The sequence below is a fragment of the Chiloscyllium plagiosum genome, unplaced genomic scaffold (genome assembly GCF_037043375.1).
Source record: "Chiloscyllium plagiosum isolate Xiang-an unplaced genomic scaffold, Cpla_swu_hap1 HiC_scaffold_28, whole genome shotgun sequence".
NCBI classification, from domain to species: domain Eukaryota; kingdom Metazoa; phylum Chordata; class Chondrichthyes; order Orectolobiformes; family Hemiscylliidae; genus Chiloscyllium; species Chiloscyllium plagiosum.
In genome coordinates this window covers 44,365,091-44,371,090 of record NW_028270166.1, presented here as the reverse complement: position 1 = coordinate 44,371,090, position 6,000 = coordinate 44,365,091, and the positions used below count along the sequence as shown (strand labels likewise).

At 52.0% G+C, this 6,000-nt stretch overlaps 4 non-coding genes across 4 annotated transcripts; all 4 read right to left on the bottom strand.

The window, feature by feature from the left end:
* Positions 1-1,587: 1,587 nt before the first annotated feature.
* trnak-uuu (transfer RNA lysine (anticodon UUU)) lies at positions 1,588-1,660 on the bottom strand. The gene has a single exon. It is a non-coding gene; the product is annotated as a tRNA-Lys (tRNA).
* A 1,093-nt stretch (positions 1,661-2,753) lies between these two features.
* On the bottom strand, positions 2,754-2,833 carry trnak-cuu (transfer RNA lysine (anticodon CUU)). The gene has a single exon. It is a non-coding gene; the product is annotated as a tRNA-Lys (tRNA).
* Positions 2,834-3,920: 1,087 nt separating this feature from the next.
* trnak-uuu (transfer RNA lysine (anticodon UUU)) lies at positions 3,921-3,993 on the bottom strand. The gene has a single exon. It is a non-coding gene; the product is annotated as a tRNA-Lys (tRNA).
* Positions 3,994-5,086: 1,093 nt separating this feature from the next.
* Positions 5,087-5,159, bottom strand: trnak-cuu (transfer RNA lysine (anticodon CUU)). Its single transcript has one exon. It is a non-coding gene; the product is annotated as a tRNA-Lys (tRNA).
* Between the last annotated feature and the right edge of the window lie 841 nt (positions 5,160-6,000).

The following is a 6,000-nucleotide window of genomic DNA, read 5'->3' as shown; positions in this document are numbered from 1 at the left end:
GCAGTTAGTGTTAGTGTTCAGCAAGTAATTAAAAAGGGAAATAGAATTTGGCTTTTATTGATGGTAACTTGGAATTAAAATTAAGGAATTCTTATTATAACTGTACAGGCTGTTGGTAAGGCTGCATCTGGAGAACTGTGTACAGTTTTGACCCTTGTGTTTCAGAAAAGCTAATGTATGGCATTAGAGGCTGCTCAAGAGAGATTCACAAGGTTTATTCTTGGGATATAGCGGTTGATTTATAATGAACGGTTAAATGGGTTAGGTTTTTTTTCATTAGAGTTAAGGATGATCTTGTTGAATCATACAAATTCTGTGGGAGCTTGAAAGGGTGAAAGTTGAGAAGATGATTCCACTACTGGTGGACACAGTTACAGAATAAGGGAGGCACTCATGTAGAACTAAGAAGTGAAAGCATTTCTTCTCCCAGAATGTATGGAGAATGCAGTCCAAAGAGCTGCAAAGACAACGAACTAAAAGTATCGAAAGAGGTGGTGAGTCGATTTTTGAAATATCAGGAAGTTGAGATCTATGAGGAGCTGGTATGAAAAAGGAACCGAGTTGTGAAGCAGGGCACTTCCGATCTTGTTGGAAAAGAGGACTTAGGAGACTTCTCACGCTCCTATTTCCCCTGTTTATCTGATGCCCAAAGTGTTGGATTTAACCAAAGAAACGAGAACACCATCCCATCTGATTGTAGTACGCTTTCTTCACATAATGCGAAGCCCGAGCAGGAACTTGAACTCTGGACCCTCAGATTCAACGTCTGACGCCCTACCGACTGAGCTACCCGGCCTCATCGTCATCACTGCAACACCACGCACAGTCCCTACCCCCAGCATCCACTCTCTGCTCGACACAATCCTCCCGAACACAAGCCGCAGGCACCGACACTCCCACACGCACTGCCACATCACCATCAGCTCCAAAACAAGGAAGATGTGCATGAAAGGTTCCGTTTGAAGTGTCTGACTTGATTTTAAAAAAGCAGACCATCGATGACAGCAGTGTCCATAAATCGAAGCTTCAGCACGTGCAAATAGAATCAGGATTTCACTGCTGCCTCCAAGCGGCATGGACCCTTGTCGGATTCGAGCCTCGGGCGACGACCTGTGTGCAGTTTGCACATTCTACCCCTGTCTGCGTGGATTTCGTCGGACGGATCCGGTTTCCTCCCACAGTCCAAAGGTGTGCAGGTCAGGTGTTCTGGCCATGCTAAATTGCCCATTATTTTCAGGGATGTGTAGGTTCGGTGCATTTGTTCGGGGTAAATCGAGTCATGCGGTAGGGGTTTGGGTGTGTGGGGGATACTATTGGGAGAGTCGGGAGCCTGTTTCCACTGTCGAGGGATTCGATGCTAATTTCTGATTACGCACATTTGGAGGACCTGAAAGAGATCAATTCAAACAGAAGCCACGCTTTGCGGGAGAAACACCGCGAGTTTGGCAGCAACTGCCACATTTCGGAAATGCAGGCAAAAGTGGCCTGTGCTTGCTTCCCACCGCCACAATGTGAGGGCCATTCAGTCTGATTTGCTCGCACTACGCCTTCGTTGTTGTCCCGTGGCAGTGCAATTTAAAAGCGAACCGCCCGAGCATGGACCTGAACCCTGGACCCTCAGATTAAAAGTCTGATGCTCTTCCGACTGAGGTACCCGGGCTCGCGGCAAGCTTTCTCCCTGCTGCGGCTTTTCCTGCTTGAGCTGGAAAAGACGTTCGCGCTTCACACTCTCGCGCAGCCATTCTGACACAATCCACACAATTCAGTAGGAAAGACGGGCAGCCCCGACTGTGCAGGACCGATTCCAAACCGCTGTCTCTCTTCATCACCCCCATTCCATTGCCACCCGACCGCTCTCTACTGTAACAACCCTCCTCAACACACACCTCTGGCACCGTCAAAGCCATCAGCAAGCTTACAACACAGCACCGCCAAAATAAGAACGGTGCTCATGAGACTGCCTCATCATCATCCCTCCAACACCACGCACAGTCCCTACCCCCAGCATCCACTCTCTGCTCGACACAATCCACCCGAACACAAGCCGCAGGCACCGACACTCCCACACGCACTGCAACATCACCATCAGCTCCAAAACAAGGAAGATGTGCATGAAAGGTTCCGTTTGAAGTGTCTGACTTGATTTTAAAAAAGCAGACCATCGATGACAGCAGTGTCCATAAATCGAAACTTCAGCACGTGCAAATAGAATCAGGATTTCACTGCTGCCTCCCAGCGCCACGGACCCTTGTCGGATTCGAGCCTCGGGCGACTACCTGTGTGCAGTTTGCACATTCTACCCGTGTCTGCGTGGATTTCGTCGGACGGATCCGGTTTCCTCCCACAGTCCAAAGGTGTGCAGGTCAGGTGTTCTGGCCATGCTAAATTGCCCATTGTTTTCAGGGATGTGTAGGTTCGGTGCATTTGTTCGGGGTAAATAGAGTCATGCGGTAGGGGTTTGGGTGTGTGGGGGATACTACTGGGAGAGTCGGGAGCCTGTTTCCACAGTCGAGGGATTCGATGCTAATTTCTGATTACGCACATTTGGAGGACCTGAAAGAGATCAATTCAAACAGAAGCCACGCTTTGCGGGAGAAACACCGCGAGTTTGGCAGCAACTGCCACATTTCGGAAATGCAGGCAAAAGTGGCCTGTGCTTGCTTCCCACCGCCACAATGTGAGGGCCATTCAGTCTGATTTGCTCGCACTACGCCTTCGCTGTTGTCCCGTGGCAGTGCAATTTAAAAGCGACCCGCCCGAGCAGGGACTTGAACCCTGGATCCTCAGATTAAGAGTCTGATGCTCTACCGACTGAGCTACCCTTCCTCGCGGCAAGCCGCCGCCCTGCTGCGGCTTTTCCTGCTTGAGCTGGAAAAGACGTTCGCGCTTCACACTCTCGCGCAGCCATTCTGACACAATCCACACAATTCAGTAGGAAAGACGGGCAGCCCCGACTGTGCAGGGCCGATTCCAAACCGCTGTCTCTCTTCATCACCCCCATTCCATTGCCGCCCCGACCTCTCTCTACTGTAACAACCCTCCTCAACACACACCTCTGGCACCGTCAAAGCCATCAGCAAGCTTACAACACAGCACCGCCAAAGTAAGAACGGTGCTCATGAGACGGCCTCATCATCATCCCTCCAACACCACGCACAGTCCCTACCCCCAGCATCCACTCTCTGCTCGACACAATCCACCCGAACACAAGCCGCAGGCACCGACACTCCCACACGCACTGCAACATCACCATCAGCTCCAAAACAAGGAAGATGTGCATGAAAGGTTCCGTTTGAAGTGTCTGACTTGATTTTAAAAAAGCAGACCATCGATGACAGCAGTGTCCATAAATCGAAGCTTCAGCACGTGCAAATAGAATCAGGATTTCACTGCTGCCTCCCAGCGCCACGGACCCTTGTCGGATTCGAGCCTCGGGCGACTACCTGTGTGCAGTTTGCACATTCTACCCGTGTCTGCGTGGATTTCGTCGGACGGATCCGGTTTCCTCTCACAGTCCAAAGGTGTGCAGGTCAGGTGTTCTGGCCATGCTAAATTGCCCATTGTTTTCAGGGATGTGTAGGTTCGGTGCATTTGTTCGGGGTAAATAGAGTCATGCGGTAGGGGTTTGGGTGTGTGGGGGATACTACTGGGAGAGTCGGGAGCCTGTTTCCACAGTCGAGGGATTCGATGCTAATTTCTGATTACGCACATTTGGAGGACCTGAAAGAGATCAATTCAAACAGAAGCCACGCTTTGCGGGAGAAACACCGCGAGTTTGGCAGCAACTGCCACATTTCGGAAATGCAGGCAAAAGTGGCCTGTGCTTGCTTCCCACCGCCACAATGTGAGGGCCATTCAGTCTGATTTGCTCGCACTACGCCTTCGCTGTTGTCCCGTGGCAGTGCAATTTAAAAGCGACCCGCCCGAGCAGGGACTTGAACCCTGGACCCTCAGATTAAAAGTCTGATGCTCTACCGACTGAGCTACCCGGGCTCGTGGCAAGCCGCCGCCCTGCTGCGGCTTTTCCTGCTTGAGCTGGAAAAGACGTTCGCGCTTCACACTCTCGCGCAGCCATTCTGACACAATCCACACAATTCAGTAGGAAAGACGGGCAGCCCCGACTGTGCAGGGCCGATTCCAAACCGCTGTCTCTCTTCATCACCCCCATTCCATTGCCGCCCCGACCTCTCTCTACTGTAACAACCCTCCTCAACACACACCTCTGGCACCGTCAAAGCCATCAGCAAGCTTACAACACAGCACCGCCAAAGTAAGAACGGTGCTCATGAGACGGCCTCATCATCATCCCTCCAACACCACGCACAGTCCCTACCCCCAGCATCCACTCTCTGCTCGACACAATCCACCCGAACACAAGCCGCAGGCACCGACACTCCCACACGCACTGCCACATCACCATCAGCTCCAAAACAAGGAAGATGTGCATGAAAGGTTCCGTTTGAAGTGTCTGACTTGATTTTAAAAAAGCAGACCATCGATGACAGCAGTGTCCATAAATCGAAGCTTCAGCACGTGCAAATAGAATCAGGATTTCACTGCTGCCTCCCAGCGCCACGGACCCTTGTCGGATTCGAGCCTCGGGCGACTACCTGTGTGCAGTTTGCACATTCTACCCGTGTCTGCGTGGATTTCGTCGGACGGATCCGGTTTCCTCCCACAGTCCAAAGGTGTGCAGGTCAGGTGTTCTGGCCATGCTAAATTGCCCATTGTTTTCAGGGATGTGTTGGTTCGGTGCATTTGTTCGGGGTAAATAGAGTCATGCGGTAGGGGTTTTGGTGTGTGGGGGATACTACTGGGAGAGTCGGGAGCCTGTTTCCACAGTCGAGGGATTCGATGCTAATTTCTGATACGCACATTTGGAGGACCTGAAAGAGATCAATTCAAACAGAAGCCACGCTTTGCGGGAGAAACACCGCGAGTTTGGCAGCAACTGCCACATTTCGGAAATGCAGGCAAAAGTGGCCTGTGCTTGCTTCCCACCGCCACAATGTGAGGGCCATTCAGTCTGATTTGCTCGCACTACGCCTTCGCTGTTGTCCCGTGGCAGTGCAATTTAAAAGCGACCCGCCCGAGCAGGGACTTGAACCCTGGACCCTCAGATTAAGAGTCTGATGCTCTACCGACTGAGCTACCCGGGCTCGTGGCAAGCCGCCGCCCTGCTGCGGCTTTTCCTGCTTGAGCTGGAAAAGACGTTCGCGCTTCACACTCTCGCGCAGCCATTCTGACACAATCCACACAATTCAGTAGGAAAGACGGGCAGCCCCGACTGTGCAGGGCCGATTCCAAACCGCTGTCTCTCTTCATCACCCCCATTCCATTGCCGCCCCGACCTCTCTCTACTGTAACAACCCTCCTCAACACACACCTCTGGCACCGTCAAAGCCATCAGCAAGCTTACAACACAGCACCGCCAAAGTAAGAACGGTGCTCATGAGACGGCCTCATCATCATCCCTCCAACACCACGCACAGTCCCTACCCCCAGCATCCACTCTCTGCTCGACACAATCCACCCGAACACAAGCCGCAGGCACCGACACTCCCACACGCACTGCAACATCACCATCAGCTCCAAAACAAGGAAGATGTGCATGAAAGGTTCCGTTTGAAGTGTCTGACTTGATTTTAAAAAAGCAGACCATCGATGACAGCAGTGTCCATAAATCGAAGCTTCAGCACGTGCAAATAGAATCAGGATTTCACTGCTGCCTCCCAGCGCCACGGACCCTTGTCGGATTCGAGCCTCGGGCGACTACCTGTGTGCAGTTTGCACATTCTACCCGTGTCTGCGTGGATTTCGTCGGACGGATCCGGTTTCCTCCCACAGTCCAAAGGTGTGCAGGTCAGGTGTTCTGGCCATGCTAAATTGCCCATTGTTTTCAGGGATGTGTAGGTTCGGTGCATTTGTTCGGGGTAAATAGAGTCATGCGGTAGGGGTTTGGGTGTGTGGGGGATACTACTGGGAGAGTCGGGAGCCTGT